General features: G+C 30.6%; 1 protein-coding gene across 4 annotated transcripts in view; it reads left to right on the top strand.

The window, feature by feature from the left end:
- Positions 1-17,774, top strand: part of LOC115880644 (ATP-dependent translocase ABCB1) — an 80,568-nt gene that overhangs the window by 8,008 nt on the left and 54,786 nt on the right. The window contains exon 1 of one of the 4 annotated variants that reach the window (XM_030897922.1): positions 10,767-10,888. The exons of 1 other annotated variant lie outside the window; for it this stretch is intronic. The gene's annotated coding sequence lies outside the window, so the exon portion shown is untranslated. Of the gene's footprint in view, positions 1-10,766; positions 10,889-17,774 lie in introns of those variants that run through there. 2 more of the 4 variants (XM_030897923.1, XM_030897925.1) reach the window with 2 other exon arrangements.

Genomic DNA, 17,774 nt, shown 5'->3' with positions numbered 1-17,774 from the left:
CACTGGATATTAAATAGTAACAAAATTTATATTAATTCAATTTAAATTACTACATAGAGAATCAAAAGACAGACGCCTAAATTACCTCGAACAACTATAAAATATTAAAATCAGAACAAGAATTTTTTAACACATTTTCTATTTAATAATTAATTATACTGTAGTAAGTAGTAATACTGTAGTAAATTTCATTATACTGTAGTTAGACTGTTAGTTTTAAGAATATCCAGAAAAAGACCTGACAAGCCGAAACATATTATGTAGAGATAAAACTAAAACGGTATGGAAATTTGGAAAAGTATAAATGGGATTGACCATTTTAGAACAAACAAATTTTTTTATGAAGAATGCATTTTTCTGAAAATGTCAATAATAAAAGAGTGTTCCTCTTGTAAAGCTAATCCGGGGAGATACTGTATATCGAAATATCTAGTTTCAGAACATATTTATTAACAATATTACAATAATTAAATTAGCGACTTACTGAAAGAAACATATAAAGCTCCAGCAGCTAACATAGATAATCCAATCAGAGTTCCAACTGCGGCACTCATTGTGTTGCGCACTATTTCATCTCACAGGCCATAATAATTTAATATATTTTTTTTTAATTTTTCATACATGCATAGTTGGATGAACACACATTTTATAATAATTGTCATATTGAAACATATCAGCCGAAGATCACAATTACTATATAAATGAGGCCCTGTTTCCTGATTACCATTTTTTAATGTTTTATATATAAATGGAGAGGCATTAAAACTTAATATTATACCTACTTACTATAATATCAAGATTATTTTGTCCATTAGCAATTTGTTATCTTTTATAATTTTTAAAATTAGATTTAAATTTAACACACACAGTTTTACCATAGAATACAAGCAGATATTATTTATCTCTCTCTATAGCCTATGGTTTTAATTACCAGTATACAGGGTGTCCCAGGCTGAGTGTGCATTAGAAGTTTCTAGAGAAGCGCAATATCTAGATCGGAGATTTTTTGCACATCATTGATTTAGAACGAGATCTATCGATTAAAAATATTTTCAATATGGCGGCACTTCCGGAAATACGGAAGTTGACAGCAACTTTCTTATTTTAAAGGGGTGCCCCCATTTTTATTACATACTTAAATTCTCTCTAAAATTCTATGAATATTGATATTAAACACTCTATACCTAACATTAACCGTTTTTGAGAAAAAAAAATATTTAAAATTTCTGGACGAAAAAAACTACCTGTCAAAAAAATTTGTATAGCCTAAAAGTCACATTTAGTGATTATCACAGCCACTGTGGCATAAAGAGAAGACATATGGCTATCTATTCCAAAAATTAAAGTGTTCAAATGTCATATAATAATGGCGGTAGCTGTTATGGAATTGAACGATTAAAAAATTATCATAAATCATTTTTTTCAAACGTAAACCCACTTTTTTATTTTACTAGTGAAAAGATTTTCCATTTCGTTACTTTTTGAGTATACATATTCCTATACCTAAAATAAATCGTTTTTAAGTTATTTAAGATTTAGTTTGAAAACGTAATTTTTTCTTGATTTTATCTAGCTTCCTTTGACATTAAGTGTCAAACAGTTAGACAATTTATTCCCATCTGTCAGAAAACGAATTATTTGAATTTCCTATATTATAAATACTGCCCGCCCCCCCCTTAAGACTTTAAAAAGTGAATTTATAAAAATATATCTCGTATTTTCGCTGTTTTTTAATATCTAATAGCATAGTTGATATTATTAATAAAATACTGATCGAAAAAAAAACAGCGCAAAGTTGTCTTGGAAATAATGATCGATGACATACTGCTTTTTGAACAAAGTGTCACAATATGACATGGTCAGATCTACTGTTTTACATCACTTGACGTTTAAAGTCATAGGCTACTGATTAAAATCAAGAAAAATATACGCTTTAAAACTAAATCTTAAATAACTTAACTTAAACTTCAATTTATTTTAGGTATAGAAACATGTATAGTCAAAAAGTAACGAATTGAAAAACCTTTTCACTAGTGAAATAAAAAAGTGGGTTTCCATTTGAATTTTTTAATCGCTTAATTCCATAACAGCTGTGGTCATTATTATATGATATTCGAACAACGCACGTTCTAACGCACGCTCAGCCTGGGACACCCCGTATAACATATTTACTCTTACTACATACAAAATAAACATTTTAGATGTATGGTAATGTCGGAAAAATCGCGTCAAGGGGGTTTGGAGAGGACGAAGACTGACTTTCACCATATAATTTTACATTAAAATTACAACGATCAACGATCTTTATTTCCAAGCCAACTCTGACGTCTATTTTTATGGCATAGTATATATCTACCTAATAGCTATATCCCTTGTTTATATATTAATAGTTAGTCAATGTGCCTGTATAAGTCGATGCTGCCAACTGGTGGCAGAAATTAAAACGTAAAAAGGGGCGGAGACTATTGAATTTGGCAAAGAAGTAGGGACTAGGAATTCTTCGAATTTAATTCTGGGTAAAGAATAAAATATCTTATCTGCTTTGAACCGAATTTTTACCTCAAAGCGTTATTTACATTTTTTATTTTTGGATATGGATTTATATTTATTTTGATTTTCATGGCCCCTTGTTAAATACTAAATTATTATATTAGGTATATATATATTTTATTTCTAGATGGATAATTAAAAAAATATATGAAACTATACCTACCTACCTCTGTAACTTTGTAAAAAGTATGACGGATTTAACATAATGTTTTTTTTTAAATGTAACATCCTATTTTATTTTAGATCCTGCGTAAAATTATTACTTTTTTATGTATAATCCTTGTATAATGGTGTAACCTAAAACTAGTTTTCTAATATTTCAATTTGTTGATGATGAAAAAAATATTAGATACTATGTAGATATTTAAGGCAGATGCTACAGGGTGTTCAACATATATTAATGGTTAATTCTACGTATTTAAAATTTAAAAAAATATCTGCAGACTCTTTCAATGACACAGCCTATACTGAGTGTTTTTTTTTAAAAGTGGTTCACCTCTATAACTTTTTTATTTTTTCAGATTCCGAGAAAAAAACTAAATTGGGAATGTTAGTAGGTATATGACATAAATCGAGATTGATTCGTATTCAGTTAGTTTCGGTCACTTCCTGTTTTACCGGAAATGTATACATTTGATTTTTAGATGGTACCCTCGGTATTTTTTATACCGTAAGATCGAAAAAAAACGGCGTCAGCGATGGCTATGAAATGAACATCGATGACATTTCTCATATAAATTTACATATAAAATAGCCATTGCTGACGCCGTTTTTATTCGATCATACGGTACTTTATTTGATAGAACGCTGACGCCGTTTTTATTCGATCATACGGTACTTTATTCGATCATACGGTACTTTTTTTGACATCAACAATCATATGTCAACTTTTGACATTTTCAATTAAATCAAAAATAGCATTTTAAAATTCAATCTAGTGTCATGGCTGTATTAAAACCATTATTTTTTAATCAAGGATTAATCAAGGAGCTTTGGAAAAATTGATTTGGTCGTCTAATATTTTTTGTGTTTTTTCCTGGTCAGTTGAAATATGCCCATTTCGTATTTTAATCATAACTCAATTTTTTTTTAATGAAACGAGAGTGGCTCATTAGCATATTTGGAAAAGCATTTTTGATACCTAATAAATTTTGGTACCTAATTTTGGTAAATATTTTGGGCTCCTACGTGGGTATAGGAGCCCGTCATAGTGTCGTGACCGTAATCGTGACCAATCACGAATCCGCACACGTTCATATCCATCATCAATATTTTCCTCACTAAATTCTTCACTTTTACAAGAAAACATCGCGATAAAAATCAAATATCAAAATTATTCAACGTTGCGAACGTTAAACTTGATCACTATACGTATCTGGAATATATTTGTGAATTGTGATCAATGATACGCTAGATTGCCGGAGTGCTGACGTCACGAATGTCAAATTGCTTTCCAACGAACAAGGTTTAGTTCTTTTATATTTCTATTGAGCTCTTCCAAATGACGCCACAAGTTAACATAAAATGTAAAAAACAAGCGATTGTCGACAACCGCCGACTTGTGTCTGGTATTTTCAATACGCCTATGATGGTTGCGCATGTTGCAAAATCTGTGAATTTTTTCTTAAAAACGGTTAATGTTAGGTATAGAGTGTTTAGTATCAGAATTCATTAAAGTTTACAGAGAATTTAAGTATGTAATAAAAAATGGGGACACCCATTTAAAATAAGGAAGTTGCTGCCAACTTCCGGTATTTCCGGAAGTGCCGCCATATTGAAAATATTTTTAATCGATAGATCTCGTTGTGAATGATGTGCAAATATATAAATATCATATAATGATGTGCAAAAATGTGCAAAAAAAGATAACAATGATGTGCAAAAAATCTCCGATCTAGATATTGTAGTTCTCTAGAAACTTCTAATGTACGCTCAGCCTGGGACACCCTGTATAACATATTAACTCTTACTACATATAAAATAAACTTTTTATATGTATCGTAATGTCGGAAAAATCGCGTCAAGGGGGTTTGGAGAGGACGAAGAATGACTTTCACCATATAATTTTACATTAAAATTACAACGATCTTTATTTCCAAGCCAACTCTGACGTCTATTTTTATGGCATAGTATATATCTACCTAATAGCTATATCTTTGCTTTCTGAAAAAAATGATATTTATGTTTGATTATACAGCGGGTGTTTCTCAAAAGTGACTCACCTCTATAACTTTTTTTACTTTTTCAGATTAAAAAGACAGATTTGGTATGTTAATATATGGCATAAATTTGGATTGATTGACGTATTCAATTGTTTTCGATCACTTCCTGTTTCACCGGAAATAACTACAACTTTTGATTTTCAAATAGCACCATCGGTATTTTTTTTATTTTATTTGATAGAAAATGACACTCTGAATAGAATGACATATCACCTATAAACATTTGTCATTTTCGCTTAAAAAATCGTATTTTAAATCTGAATCTAGAGTGCCAAAACACTAATTTATAATGAAGGAGCCTTGAAAAATAGATTTGATCGTATAATGTTTTTCGTGTCTTGTCCTGGCCGATTAAAATATGCTTAAGTCGTATTTTTAATAATTTCTCAATTTTTTCAAATGGGACGAGGGTGACTCATTAACATATTTGGAAAAAGCATTTTTTACGAATAATTTCGTATCACACACTTGGTATTTCAAATCAAATGGTCCTTATGAACCGCATGTTACAATTTCAAATAAACCATATGCGAAAATAGAGAAGATGCGAGAAATACTCGGTATAGTTTGGTAAATTTGTACATAGTTTGCTCCTGCATATGCTTGGTAATTATCTATGGTAAATTATCTTTAAATGAAAGAAATTTACTAAAACCTCAATTTAAAGCTACGTTAAACTACCTTCTAGATATGGCCTATTTTAGTGTTACTGATCTTTTAAATATCATAATATACTCAGTCAATAGATACTTATAGAATAATCTTAATCTTTTTGAAAAATAATCTGCACCGTTGGAAATATTAAATATTTAAGAGTATTTTTGCATTGTTTGATTTGTTATCTCAAACTATATTTATACATTTCATATAAGCATTATTCAAAATGCAAGAAAAATCAATAACCTATATTATCATGCAACTGATATAAAGTATGACAAATATTTCTCAAATTTTTCTCAAAATCTTAATTTATCTCTAATATGTATTTTTTGTAAGCTAATATAGAAAATTTTGTAAAAGATTTTACAAATTAATAGAAAATTTTACAAAAGAAAAGAAAATTTTGAATTTTTTGTAAGCTATAGAAATATAAAACAATAAAGTATTTTTTTAGTTAAAAAACTGACTAACATCGTATGACCGATAAAAAAACAGGCTCCAGTTGGCTTGGAAACGACGATCGTTGACATTTCCCATATAATTTTACATATAAATTACCAGCAATCTTCATTTCATAGCCATCGCTGACGCCGTTTTTTTTTCTATCATAGGGTGCTGATATTTATTAGAGAAATAATTATTTATTTCTACAACAGTACTATAATATGTTTATGTATTATTTTTAATACAAATAATTATAACACTTTTATTATATCCATTAGATACAAAATTGGTGTGTTTGCTAAGTAATTATATTAGTTTACATCTGTTAATCCTCTAACAAATTTACTCAAATCACCTCAATAAACCTTATAAAATAATAAAATATACAATTATTATTTGTACAAATAATCTAATTACAGCAAATATTGTGAAGGCTTTCATCTTTTTATCTTACTCATTTGTCTCCAATTGAGGCGCAAAACTTGGCTACTGACTGGAACAATACAATCGATAAGATAAGTGATTGATTTCCACAGTAGCGCCACATAACATACCTACTTTGTTTAACTTGCAGTCAATTCATAAAATATTTTATTTCCAACCATATACAGGGTGAGGTTCCTACGATGTTCTCTATGGGCATCTCGGAAACTACTGGAGATGTATGGCCAAGAAAAGTTGTATGGCCAAGAAAAGTTGAACCAATAATCCTACACGCTTTTCTTCATTTGAAAAACTCCTATTTACAATTTTTGTTTATTTTAATTTACATAGATTGGATGTGACAATTTCATATTTCTGAGAGCAACGACGATTGAACTTGTTTCCATGGCTAACTAAGTGAAATTCGTCAAGAAAGATAAGAATTGGCTATAACTCAGTAATTTTGCGAAAGAAACATATTATAGCTTATATCGCTGAAAAGCTTAAAAAATGGCGCTTTTTATGAAGTCATGGCCAACTATGGTTTACATTTAATAAAACATATGTTTGTGTCATATGTCAAAAATGACAGGCTTTAGAAAAAGTCGGAGAACGCAGTCTCATTAGGGATGTGATTATCTACAACTTTTATCTGAAAACTCTTTGTCTAAAATAGATTATAATGGAATTAGGGACAATTTTTAAAATAGCCAAAATTTGTTTTTTTTTTTAAATATCTAGTAAGCCATGAACTTTTTCAAAAATCTGAAAGGCGCATATTTATGACCCCACAAAACTGCAATTCTTTCCCCATTAAACCGACTCTCTATCTCCAGTAGTTTCCGAGATACCCATAGAGAACATCGTAGGAAACTCACCCTGTATATAATGTTATTATATACATACATATATATTACACACTTTTTAACATTTTGAAATAGTCACATCTACCTTTAGTTCCATCATCCACGTTCCAACAAATCCTTTTTGCCGCTATCGATTCAGCAATTAAATCAACTTTTTTCCCTAGCAACTGTTAAAATTGCCTTATATTTATCAAAAATAGTAGATAAAATACTACTTTAACCGCAAGGGTAGATTAAGTGATACTTTAACAGCGAGGATAGGTTAAAAACTTTATTTCTACTCGCACGTTTTTTATTTGCTTCCATTTTTGAAAATTTTTGTATTCTTTTTCATAAGTTATTCGGGATTTAAATGGAAGTAGTTTGGATATGGCGTTTGTCGCCTCAGCCTGAATATCTGTTGGTAATTTACTTATTTCGTTTTGAGCCATTTCTGGCTCCAATTCAATCAGCAATCGACACAAAAGAGAATTAAAAAATATTGACTCAAAACTGACAACTAAAGACAGCTTTATGTATTTGTCAAATTGCATAGAAACCAACGCCAACCCAGCGCAATATTTTTTTCTACTCGTAATAAATTCCTTGAAATAATAATTTCTGAATATTTTTTAAAACGTAACTCGCTATGGAAAAAATAATGTTTTATACACGACGATAAAATTGCATTATCGTCTCCCGAAATTAATTCACGAGCGATGAAATCGCGAATCTGTTCGGTCGACGATAAAATACCACTTTATCGTCTTGTATAAAATTAACTATTTATTTAATCTCCCCACCAAGAAAAACTCCAAAAATAAAAGCAAAAGTTTTTTTGTCACGACGCGCATTCGTACGACTGAATGAAAACTTTGCGAATAAAAGAACATCCGCAAAAGGTGCAGATATATGCACCATTATTATTTAAGGACGAAATGTATGGAAGAGGCACTACTCTGATCAATTTTTGCATGATATGGTATCTTGTAAATAAAGAAAAGATTGGAATATCTCAAAAGTATATAGTCATTGAAAGTAGTCATGAGAAAGGCTTCTAAAAACAGCACTTTTCCCACCTGATAACGTAAGAACAGCAGTATCACCGCATAAAGGCTGACAACAACTTTATGATTCTTAGCAACTGTTTTGATGCGCGTCTATTTTTTGTTTGGTACACCGGTTTAAAACCGGTTTTGGACTAACACCAGTTGTCAAATATGGGATACTCGGTTTCAAAAGTTATAATGTATATAACCATATAAGGTAATATGTATTCGAAAGCTGATGGCACTTACACAGAAACTAAAGAGGAAACTCTTAAAAAAATTAATAAAAATTCACTTTCCGGCCTCACTAATTCTGAGGGACTCTACTAGGCAAACCAACCTAGACCCAAGGCTGGCCAGGTCAAGGCCTGTGGATTGGAAAATTGCCACAGAAGTTACCAGACCAAGTAGAATTAGATGGGCAATAAATCAATTCCAGCCGTATAAATCTCCGGGTACAGACGGTATATATTATATATACTACTATATTATTTATTACTACCATACTATTACAGAGGGGAATAGAGGCATTAATACCTCACATATGTAAGATTCTCAAAGCTAGCCTGGCATGGGGAGTCAATCCAGAAAGATGGCAAAAGGTTAAAGTCATATATCTTCCTAAGGTAGGCAAGGTATCAAAGTCGATAGAGGAGAAAGAAATAGCAATGGCCGCTTTTTTAGATATTGAGGGAGCATTCATTAATGCTACTACCGGACTTATTAGTAAATGCAATGAGTAGTAGCTGGGATAGTAGGGCCGAGACAAGGGAGATCTTTCTCGTAAACCTATCTAAGTATGTCAAAAATTTTCAGGCAGAAATAACGGCAATCCACTATTGTGTAGAACTAAAGGCACTTGGTTCCGCAATTCTAGACTAGTGTGGGACTGTGTGCGTGCTTTGAATACTTTGGGCGAATGTAGCACTGTTACCTTGGCCTGGGTGTCAGTGCACGAGGGTCACAAGGGTAACGAAAAGGCAGATGAAAGGGGCAAGCAAGGCTCATCAGTGCCATTCATAAGCCCAGAACCTTTCCTCGGCGTTGCGAAGGCGGTCACAAGAATGGCCACGGAAGGATGGGTGGCCAACAAATCTCTAGAATGGTGGAAAAACTCACCAGGGCAGAGACAGGTGAAAAGGTTCATTGTAGAACATTCGCCAAAATGTATCTGATAAGCAAGGACAGAAAGACAGTCAAAGCTGTAGTAGGTCTACTAACAGGGCATTGTAAGCTAAATAGGCATCTAAAGCTGATGGGACTGACAGACGGAGCTATGTGTAGGTTCTGCCAATCTGAAGAAGAAACGACAGAACACATTTTATGTCGGTGTGACAGCCTGGCAAATGTGCGGTTCTCGGTAATAGACAATGATAGGACCAGCGAGCTACATGGAGGGTTCAGTCTACAAGTTGCTAAACTTTGTGAAAAGGATAGGACTGGAGAATGTAATCTAAGGATCAGAAGAGGACCACAATAGATCTGAGAAGGTCGCAGTGGATCAGGCCGAAAGCCACCTCTATGAATCTAATCTAATCTAATGGGATACTCGGTGTCATTATCACCATCACCACCATTTATTCCGTCCACTGCTGATCAAAAGCCTCCCATTACCTCTAGCCATTTATTTGTATTTTGTGCCACTTGAATGCAGTTTCCAGCCACTTTTTTAATATCATTTGTCCATCGACCAGGAGGTCGTCCTCTGCTTCTGTAGGCCTCGTGTCTTGGTCTCCATTCCACAAGTCTCTATGTCCACCATTCATTTGTTATCCTAGCCACATGTCCATATACTCGGTGTACCGTTGTTATAATCACAACCGGTATTGATCTCGACACAGGTGTTGAACTCGACACAGGTGTGGATCTTGATAAAGGTGTTGATCTCGACACAGGTGTCGATCTCTCTACCGGTTTTGATCTTCTTCTTATGGTACCATCTTCATTGCAACAATCTCGGCGAAACATTGTCTGTCCTGTGCAGCTCGAAACACGGCTTGTGAGTCTAGAACAGTCCAATCTCGTATGTCAAGTGCTGGCAACTCTCAAATCCTCGTCTGTCTTCTATCTTCTCTTCGATGATTGACTTTAGCCGCTTTGCTCTACTATTCTGGGTGACATGGCCCAGGTATTCAATCTTTCATTTTTGATATTTGTAAGTGGTTCCCTTTCTTTGTTAAGCTTCTCAAAAACCTTCTCTAAGTCGAGGTCAAGGTCCGATGTTAACCAGGATCCCAGGTGTTGACCGTTTATGTTGACCCAACTTATTGACCGTTTCTACGCATTGGTCGTATATTTGTATGTCCATGTTGGTGGAATATTGTATACCAAGAGCGGCTGGTGGTATCAGTGAAACTGGTACCAGCCACTGGATGTAAATAGGCCTTAATAAAAAACTATTAGCAAGAATGTTCGTCAAGAGAATTTTAAATAATTCAAATAATTTTATTTGTTTTCTTTTTGATCCGCCATTGATAAATAATAATTATTATCCATATTTTTAATCTACGCCATTCATATCAGTCGTATCAATTTTGAATAGCGGCGATAAAACATACCATTCTATAAAAACATTATCTATGTAGTATTAAATATAAGTTTTTTGATATTCTTTATCTTTAGTATATCATCATGTTCGCTAATGATCGCTCCTGATGTGCGTCGGATATATTTTGACAACAAAATTTTAAGTAAGGTAAATAAATTCCCTTAATAATTATACACTGAATGATTAAGTAGAAAAAAGTTTGTATTTTTCGCTAAAATCGATATCTTAAGATCGTCTCCTTAAGCCCCGTCTACACAAAGGATTTTACCTGTCAGTCTTACCTGTTCAGTCAAAACGTATCCAGCAAAACGTTGTCTGAAGACGAAATAACGATCCTTTTTACTTGAACTGGATTAAAACGGAAACCCGTCTAGAGAGCTGATGGGATCATTCAGTTTGACAAAAAAAATGAATACCGGGTGCGTCTCAAAAGTGGCTCACCCCTATAACTTTTTTATTTTTTTAGTTAAAAACGAGATTTGGTATGTTAGTATATGACATAAATTAGGTTTGATTGACGTATTCAATTGTTTTTGGTCAATTCCTGTTTCGCCGGAAATGACTACAACTTATGATTTTAAATGGCACCCTTGGTATATTTCTACTTTATTCGATAGAAAATGACACTCTGAATCGAATGACATATCATATGTCAACTTTTGACATATTCGCTCAAAAACATATTGTATTTTAAATTTTAATTTAGGGTGACATGGCTGTGTTAAGAACACTAATTTTTAAGCAAGGCGCCTTGAAAAATAGATTTGATCGTCTATAATGTTTTTAGTGTCTTATCCTGGCCGGTTAAAAGATGCCCAAATCGTATTTTTAATCATATCTCATTTTTTTCAAATGGAACAAGGGTGACTCATTAGCATATTTGGGAAAAGCATTTTTTAGGAATAATTTGATACCACACACTTGGTATTTCCAGTCAAATTTTCGTTACGAGCCGCAAGTTATAATTTCAAATAAACCATATGCGAAAATGTCAAAAGTTGACATTTGATACGTCATTCTATTCAGAATGTCATTTTCTATCGAATAAAGTTAAAAAATAACGAGGGTGCCAATTAAAAATCAAAAGTTGTAGTCATTTCCGTCAAACAGGAAGTGACTGAAAAGCCGAAAAAAATCAATTCTAATTTATGTCATATACTAACATACCAAATCTCGTTTTTTTTAACTGAAAAAATAAAAAAGTTATAGAGGTGAGCCACATTTGAGACGCACCCGGTATAATAAAATCTTAAAAAAGGCATGTCAATGAGAGATTATATCTTTAAAGTATTTTAATTATTAGTTAAGATTTTAACTGATGATTCTTATATTATATCGTATCATGGAAATCACTTTTGATAAAGAATGTTATCTTTCAACATTTAAAAAAATGATGTAAATTACATTTTGTCCTTTTTTATTTGCAAATTTGTGATTTTATTAAACATGATCTTGCATCATAAATAGAATAAATGTTCAATAAATATCAGTTTTATATGATTATGTGCACAGAGAATATTTTTACAAATATCTAAAAATAATATTTCAATTAAGACAGGGTTTCATTCAGTGAAAAACGCACAGCTTTATATTTTTGATTGGTATATATCGAAAAATTGGCACCATTCCCATTAAATTATTACATGTGACAGTTAGGTATAAATTTGATTTTGTAAGTGATACTAAGTGTGTGTCTATGTAATCAGAAAAAAAAGCAAAATTATGAAATAATATATTCCCTTAGGAAATATGTATTCTTTGTATGTGATAAGTGAGTGGTAATATTACTCTTGAACATCGCTCCTATTATTATGTTTCTAACCTACATTCATACATATCAACATTTTCCTTCCTTTACTATCACTAATTTGTTTGGTTTTAAATCAAAAATTACTAACTACAATACAGAGCTGCAACAGTCAGTTAGGTTAGTCTTAAATCATTTCTGATAGTCTTAAATCATTTCTAAAATCAAAATTATTTAAGTCTTAAGTAAATTTCAATATAAAGTTCAAATGACTTCAGTTCTAAGTCTTTGACTTAAGTCATTTTCTTTCAAGTCAAATCATTTTTGTGAAATCAATATAACATTATTTAAGTCTTTTTTTACTTAAATCATGATAATCTGCAAGTTAAGTCAGTAAAATGACTTAAATCAATATAATTTCCCTCAAGTCAAGACACCGAGAATGTTAATATTCATTTTATTGTATTACCCATTAACCGACTTTTTTATTATCTATATTAATTTATTGTACAGGGTGGTCGGAATTGGTCTGTTTTAACAGAGAAAACCTATTTCCTGACTAGATAGAGCAAAGCCGATATAGATGTCATTGGCTCGATTTCTGAGACACGTTTATTTGTTAACGGAGATACGGTTTTTTTTAGAATTTTTTACCATTTTGAAAATTGCCCATAACTTTTTTATTTCTCGCAATATTAAAATTCTGTAAAGACGTTCTTAAGGCACTTTTTTAAGCACAATCCAGTGGCGTAGTGAGTTTTTTTCGTATGCTTGCTCTTTTTGTCAGAAATAATAAAAAATATAATTTTTAAATGGATATCATAGCTGGCTATGAACTTAAAAACATGCTGGCGTTCAGCCATTTCGAACGATATAAAGTTAAGCTATTTCTAAGAATAAGAGAAATATTAGGTTTTTCATCTTTCTATCGAAGTGTGCCTTGATTTTGTGCTGACCTAGTTGTCTAATTATTTTTTATCGCAATTTAATATTCTAAATTATTATTTATCTGCATAATTAAAGACTTTTGAAAAGGTAAATTAGCATTCTATATTAGTTTTAGTCGATACAATAATCAAAGAACAAAGCTAAAAAACGTATTTTTTGAGTGACGAATAGTTCTCTAAAAAACTCATCTAAGATGTTCAAACTGAGCACCTCCTCGTTGAATAGTTTTCTAAAAAACTAATTGAAATCGTCAACGAGTTACAACGATTTATTAGGCGAACTCGTGTAATAAGTCCAAAAGCTTGCCTAGTAGCAATTCTTCTCTCGGCCAATGATTCTTCCCTTATATAAAAGGCCTTTTAATTTCCCCCGTAAAAAAGTCGAAAGAAGTTAATTCACAGAACCTAGCAGGCCAAGATATGGGGCCCCTTGTTCCAATCCGACTCTTTTTAAATTCTCCATTTAATGGCGTTTTAATTGTAATTGGCAAAACTAATATAGAATATTGGATTTATCTTTTCAAAAGCCTTTAATTTTGCAGATAAATAACAATATAGAATATTAAATTGCGATAAAAAATAATTAGGCAACTAAGTCAACACAATAACAATGTCCGCTTGGATACAAAGATAAAAAACTCTAATATTTCTCTCATTCTTAGAAATAAATACCCATAACTGTATATCGTTGGAAAGGGTTAAATATCGGCATTTTTTTAAGTTTATAGTCGACTATGATTTCCATTTAAATAATTATATTTTTTATTATTTCTGACAAAAAGAGAAAATATAGAAAAAAACTGACTAAAAAAGTGCTTTATGAACGTCTTTACAGAATTTGATTATTCCGCGAAATAAAAAAGTTATGAGCAATTTTCAAAATGGTAAACAATTCAAAAAGACCCCGTATCTCAGTTGGCAGTGAAAATATCAACAGGCGGTTTTTCCCATTAAACGTGTCTCAGAAATCGAGTTCATGACATCTACGTCAGTTTTGCTCTATCTAGTCAGGAAATAGGTTTTCTCTGTTAAAACAGACTAATTTCGACCACCCTGTACATACAGATTAGAATAAAATATTATATAAATTAACAATAATAAACAATAAATAGATAAACGCAACAAGGACATAAAAACACATATAAAAAAACATATAAATTAAATTAAATTTTGTGGTACTTTGTACAGCGGTACACAGATACGGTTTTCACAGTTGCTACTTTTTTATGAAACTAAAGATGATAAACACATTTTTGATGCCATTGTGAAAAATTTACGATAAAAATATATGAAAAAAAAAGATTTAAATCTTTTCTAAAAAAAACTTAAATCTCATAAAAGACTTAAATCTTTTAAAAATTTAAGTCTTTTGTAAAATGACTTAAGTCGTTAAAAAAAGATTTAAATCTTTTTTAATGACTTAAATCTTTTCTAAAAAGACTTAAGTCTTAAAAACACTTAAATCTCTTTTAATGACTTAAATATTTTTCTATTTCAGAATAAAGTCTTAAACCACAAGTCATTTTGAATATAACTTAAATTTTAAGTCTTAAGTTAGCTATCGAAATATGACTTAAAATCAAATGATTAAAATTAAAAAGACTTAAATCTCTTTTAATGACTTTAATATTTTTCTATTTCAGAATAAAGACTTAAACCACAAGTAATTTTGAAAATGACTTAAATTTTAAGTCTTAAGTTAGCTATCAAAATATGACTTAAAATCAAATGATTAAAACTAAAAAGACTTAAATCTCTTTTAATGACTTAAATATTTTTCTATTTCAGAATAAACACTTAAACCACAAGTAATTTTGAAAATGACTTAAATTTTAAGTCTTAAGTTAGCTATCAAAATATGACTTAAAATCAAATGATTAAAACTAAAAAGACTTAAATCTCTTTTAATGACTTAAATATTTTTCTATTTCAGAATAAAGACTTAAACCACAAGTAATTTTGAAAATGACTTAAATTTTAAGTCTTAAGTTAGCTATCGAAATATGACTTAAAATCAAATGATTAAAACTAAAAAGACTTAAATCTCTTTTAATGACTTAAATATTTTTCTATTTCAGAATAAAGATTTAAACCACATATCGTTTTGAAAATGACTTAAATTTTAAGTCTTAAGTTAATTATCGAAATATGACTTAAAATCAAATGATTAAAATTAAAGACTTAAATCTCTTTTAATGACTTAAATATTTTTCTATTTCAGAATAAAGACTTAAACCACAAGTCATTTTGAAAATGACTTAAATTTTAAGTCTTAAATTAGCTATCAAAATATAACTTAAAATCAAATGATTAAAATTAAAAAGACTTAAAACTCTTTTAATGGCTTAAATATTTTTCTATTTCAGAATAAAGACTTAAACCACAAGTCATTTTGAGAAAATGACTTAAATTTTAAGGCTTAAGTTAGCTATCAAAATATGACTTAAAATCAAATGATTTATGTCAAAAAAAGACTTAAGTATGTTGTTTTTGGTCACTTCCTGTTTTACCGGATATGACTATAAATCTTGATTTTAAATGGCACCGTCGGTATATTTTTACTTTATTCGATAGAAAATGACACTCTGAATAGAATGACATATCATATGTCAATTTTTGCCATTTTCGCTAGAAAAAATCATATTTTAGATGTCAATCTAGAGTGCCATAGCTGTGTTACAAATACTAATTTTTAATCAAGGAACCTTGGAAAAATATATTTGATCGTCTAATGTTTTTCGTGTCTCCCGATTGGCCTGACCGGTTAAAAGATGACCAAATCGTATTTTTAATAATATCTCAATTTTTTCAAAGTGAACAAGGGTAGCTTATTAGCATATTTGGAAAAAGCATTTTTTTGCGAATAATGCGATACCACATACTTGGTATTTTGAGTCAAATTGTCGTTATGAACCGCATGTTACAATTTCAAACAAACCCACAAAACATCCCCCTTTAGAACTTCATCTGTCATGTTAAGAAATGAAAGTAAATAATAAAGCGCCTCTCGTGTTTGTTCGCACTCTAAAAATTTCAATTAATGCCTGTATATATTTTTTAAATTTATTTTTTTTTAATTGTAAAGTAATATATTACATTTAAATGGAATATATTACACTACAATTATGTCAATTACAGGATTACAGGCATGTTTTCTAACATTTTTTAAATAAAACAAATTGCTAAATTTCAATATATGTATATTTGTCGTAGGTATGAAAAAAGTAAAATATAAAATGGACAAACGCTTACTTACGTTGCAATAAAACTTCCACTTTTAATCTTGCAATCCAAACGGAATATTTCTATTTCACAAATAGAAATATCCGACAACACTAAAATCACTGAAACTTATATACTGATATATATGTCATAATATTTGAATTTTAAATATGTATGTAATATAATTTAAATTAATATATAATGCAACTTTATACTAAAAAAACATTTATACATTCACAAAATACAAGAAAGTCTAATAATATAGTTTGAAAACAATGAATATTGAGATAAAATTAAAAAAGTTAAGCGCGACCCCTTGTGTCAAAATTAAATGATTAAATTTCCGCAATTTTTACACCATTTGATGACCGGTGGCGCCTCTAGTGTTTGTTCGGCTCTTTGAATAAGAAGACTAAGGAAGGAGCATATCAAAAATCTTAGGTCCACCTTGAGGTCCACCGCGATGGGCCTCAAATATGACCGACTTAAATTCCGGTTTATCAATGCCGTTCTAATTTTATTTAAAAAATGTAAAACTATGATGTAGGGTAGACGTGGGGTAGAATCAATAATTTGTTAGTTTGTTTTACGTTGTGAATAAATGTTGTTAGTTATTAAAATTGTTATAAAAATATAAAATTCTAATAAAAATAGATAAGTTACAATAATTATTTATAACCATAAACATCCGATACTCCGCTACTGAAGCAGGTAAGTCAAATTGACGTATCTAAATTCTTTGACATCTAATCTTTCACAAGTAGTAAATAAAAGCAAAAATGCAAGAAACAATATATAATTAGTTAATTTAAGTGAATTTCATAAATGAACGGTTTACTACACGTATGTAGTAAATAGTAGTATAAAAGTTGTTCCATTATTTCACTCGATTTTAGCCGCGATCTACCGCACGCTACACAACCAACTTTTTTAGAGTCTTTTTCCATAAATCGCGATAGTGTCACTGCTAATTTAAGTTCTGCCACAATTTCCATCTAAATTTACTACCTTTATACAACTATCAGTAGTAGAATAAATAATAAATAACATAAAATAAGCTCCGTAAAGACTGACAAATCCACAAAATTTCAAACCAAATTCAAATATGTCAAATGAA

The sequence above is a fragment of the Sitophilus oryzae genome, unplaced genomic scaffold (genome assembly GCF_002938485.1).
Source record: "Sitophilus oryzae breed Bouriz unplaced genomic scaffold, Soryzae_2.0 scaffold_1639_pilon_pilon, whole genome shotgun sequence".
In the NCBI taxonomy this organism is placed as follows: Eukaryota; Metazoa; Arthropoda; class Insecta; order Coleoptera; family Curculionidae; genus Sitophilus; species Sitophilus oryzae.
Note: the sequence above shows the minus strand (reverse complement) of the source record. Positions and strands in the feature narration are given on the sequence as shown.